The sequence below is a fragment of the Theropithecus gelada genome, chromosome 19, assembly GCF_003255815.1.
Source record: "Theropithecus gelada isolate Dixy chromosome 19, Tgel_1.0, whole genome shotgun sequence".
Classification (NCBI taxonomy): Eukaryota; Metazoa; Chordata; class Mammalia; order Primates; family Cercopithecidae; genus Theropithecus; species Theropithecus gelada.
This window is the reverse complement of record NC_037687.1, coordinates 30,703,351-30,707,194: the sequence shown is the minus strand read 5'-3', so window position 1 is coordinate 30,707,194 and position 3,844 is coordinate 30,703,351. Positions and strand designations below refer to the sequence as shown.

The following is a 3,844-nucleotide window of genomic DNA, read 5'->3' as shown; positions in this document are numbered from 1 at the left end:
ACATCGTTTATCTAAAATACAAGTTTAACTGGGGGCCAGGTGCGAACCAAAGAACAGTCCTTACTTTCTTCTTGCCTGTGCATGGGTTAATATTCACATGTAGTCCCAGCTACCAAGGTCTGGGGAGGGGCAGAGGCAGGAGGATCCAAGCTCACTTTAGCCTGGGCGGCATAGTGAGACCCCCGTCTCATTGCATAGATGACCTGGTCATGCACCCAAGATTTCAGCTTCATTTCCCCAATGAAAACTCAAACCCCACACACTCCACCTCTGTACTCTTGCTAAGCAGTGTACATCCCATCTGCAAGGGACGCTGAGGTCCCTTCAACTCCACCTGACCCCACGTGAGGTTCTATCCCAGTGCCAGATAATTTCCATAAAGTAAAAGGTGTTGATGGCCATGCACCGTGGCTCACGCCTGTATTCTCAGCACTTTGGGAGGTCGAGGCCAGCGGGTCACTTGAGGTCAGGGGTTTGAGACCAGCCTGGCCAACATGGTAAAACCCCAAGTTTACTAAAAAAAAAAAAAAAAAAAGAAAAAAAAATTCAAAAAGTAGTCGGGTGTAGTGGCAGGTGCCTGTAATTCCAGCTATTCAGGAGATTGAGGCAGGGGAATTGCTTGAACCTGAGAGGCAGAGGTCAGGTTCACGCCACTGCCCTCCAGGCTGGGTGACAGCGAGACTCTATCTCAAAAATAAATAAATGAATGAATAAAAAAGAAAAAAAAATATATTAGCCGAGTGTGATGTCAGGCGCCCATAATCTCAGCTACTCAGGAAGCTGAGGCAGGAGAATCGCTTGAACCCAGGAGGTGGAGGTTGCAGTGAGCTGAGATTGCACCACTGTACTCCAGCCTGGGTCACAGAGCAAGACTGTGTCCCATAAAAGGACCATCTGAGCCCAAGAGACCTATGTTAAAAGTGCCTTTGTAGTCTCTCCTGGGCAACAGAGACCTTGTCTTAGAAAAAAACAAACAAATAAAAAACAAAAAAAGGAAAACAAAACAGAAACAGACTCCCACCATCCTCCAAGTCTGATGACAAGCATGCTCTGCAAATGCATGACCAAGATCAGCACCATCCTGAACGCTGCTTTTCCCAAGCGGTCACACTCTAAAAGGAAGCACTTTGTTTTCTCTCAGACAGCAAACAGAAAGTGCTTCCCTTTGGAGGGTCACAGCTTGGGATCTCGCTCCAGCACTCTGGGTTTTTTGTTGAAATCTTCCTTGACCAGGTTAAAATGAACACAACAATAAAGATGCATGTATTGGCCCTGTTTTCCTGTTTTCTGGAATCCAGAACATAAACCCCTAAAAGGACCATCTCCAGTTCCTTGCTTCAAAGGCTCAGCAGGTTAGCCTTGTTCATCAAGGGGCAATCCTCCTGAGTTCTGTCTTCAAAGAGAAAACGCAATGCCTACTATGCATACCTTATCTTTAACCAAGAGAATTGCACTGAATTTCTAGAGAACAGCAATGGATTTTGAGCCAAGTGTTCACTCGAGTTCCAGCCCAGGGACACACAGTCCCGATGGGAGCATCCAAAATGGAATCTACGATGTTGAAGAATATACATTGTTGCATACACAAACATCCTCCAGGATAGATCACAGGCTAGGCTGACTTAAGAGGACCACTTGAGATTAGAGGCGGTGGCTCACGCCTGTAATCCCAGTACTTTGGGAGGCCAACGCTAGTGGATCACCTGAAAGCAGGAGTTCAAGACCAGCCTGGCTAAGATGGTAAAACCCGGTCTCTACTAAAAACATAAAAAATTAGCTGGGTGGGGCAGTAGGCACCTGGAATCCCAGCTACCTGGGAGGCTGAGGCAGGAGAATCACTGGAACCTGGGAGGCAGAGTTTCTGGTGAGCAGAGATCCTGCTACCACTGCACTCCCAACCAAACGAGAGTGCGTCTCAAAAAAAATCAAAAAATAAAAAGATCACTTCGGCCCAAGAGATCTCGGTTGGAGGCGCCACCCACTCCTGCCTGGGCAACAGAGAGCCTGTCTTGGAAAAATTTCAAATCAAAAACAGAACCCAGAACCCCACCAACACCCAAGTCTGATGATAAACACGCTCTGCAGAAGTATTACCGTGATCAGCATCGACTCCACCGTTGCTTCTCTCAAACGGTAACACTCTAAAAGGATGCACGATCTTTTCTTTTAGACCACAGACAGTGCTTCCATCTAGAGGGTCACTGCATGAGTTCTTTTATTTTGACACGGAATCTCACTCTGTCGCCCAGGCTGGATGCAGTGGTGCTATCTCGGCTCACACCAACTTCTGCCTCCTGGGTTCAAGCGATTCTCCCGCCTCAGTCTCCTGAGTAGCTGGGATTAGAGGCACCCACCACCACACCTGGCTAATTTTTTGTTTGTTTTTTGGTTGTATTTTTAGTAGAGATGGATTTTCGCCATGTTGGTCAGACTGGTCTTGAACTCCTGACCTCAGATGATCCACCCACGTGGGCCTCCCACGGCGCTCAGATTACAGTCGTGAGCCACCGCACCTGGCTACATCATACATTTTTGAGACCATGTCTCAAAGAAAGCACCATATATTGTATGTTCATAGGAACAGTAATTCCTACACGTCAGTGCTTGCTTTGGCAGGGCACATAAAAAAAAACTGGAATGACAGAGATTAACATGGCCCCTGCACAAACGTGACAACCAAATTCATGATGGTCCCATATTTATCTATTTAATTTTTAAATTTTTATTTTGTTTTTTTTTTTTTTTTTTGAGACGGAGTCTCATTCTGTTATCCAGGCTGGAGTTCAGTAGCACGATCTCAGTTCACCGAAAGCTCAGCCTCCCGGCTTCAAGGGATTCTCCTGCCTCAGCCTCCTGAGTAGCTGGGATTAAAGGTGTGAACCACCACCACTCCGAGCTAATTTTTGTATTTTTAGTAGAGATGGGGTTTCTCCATGATGGCCAGGCTGGTCTCGAACAACTAACCTCAGGTGATCCACCTGCCTTGGCCTCCCAAAATGATGGAATTACAGGTGTGAGAGTTGCCGTACCCAGCCTTTTCCTATATTGAAAATTACGGGGGGGGGGGGGAAGATGCCCACACCTAAATAGCAAATCATTTGTTGTTCAAGTACATCTCAAATACATTGTTTATCTGAAATACAAATGTAACTGGGGGTGGGGCGTGACTCAAAGAATAGTCCTTACTTTCCTCTTTCTGTGCATGGGTTAATAAAATTCACATATAGTCCCTGCTACTAAGGACTGGGGAGGGGCAGAGGCAGGAGGATCTGAGCCCACTTTAGCCTGGGCAGCATAGTGAGACCCCATCTCGTTGCATAGATGACCTGATCATGCACCCAGGAGTTCAGCTTCATTTCCCCAATGAAAACTCAAACCCCACATACTCCACCTCCGTGCTCCTGCTAAGCAGTGAACATTCCATCTGCAGGGACATTGGGGTCCCCTTCAACTCTACCTGACCCCACGTGAGATTCTGTAAACAAGTGCCAAAATAATTTCCACGGAGTAAAAGGTGTTGATGGCCAGGTGCAGCGGCTCATGCCTGTATTCTCAGTACTTTGGGAGGCAGAGACTGGTGGATCACCTAAGGTCAGGAGCTGAGACTAGCCTGGACAACATGGCGAAAATATAAAAATTAGGCCAGGTGTGGTGGCTCATACCTGTAATCCCAGCACCGGGAGGCAGAGGCGGGTGGCTCCCTTGAGGTCAGGGGTTTGAGACCAGTCCAGCCAACATGGTGAAATTCCATCTCTACTAAAAAAAAAAATACAAAAAGTAGCCAGGTGCGGTATTGGGCTCCCGTAATTCCAGCTACACAGGAGGCTGAGGCAGAAGAATTGCT

General features: G+C 47.1%; 1 non-coding gene across 1 annotated transcript; it reads left to right on the top strand.

Annotated features, from left to right (window-relative positions):
• Nucleotides 1–2,600: 2,600 nt before the first annotated feature.
• On the top strand, nt 2,601–2,703 carry LOC112613646. Its single transcript, XR_003116975.1, has one exon. It is a non-coding gene; the product is annotated as a U6 spliceosomal RNA (small nuclear RNA).
• Nucleotides 2,704–3,844: the final 1,141 nt, after the last annotated feature.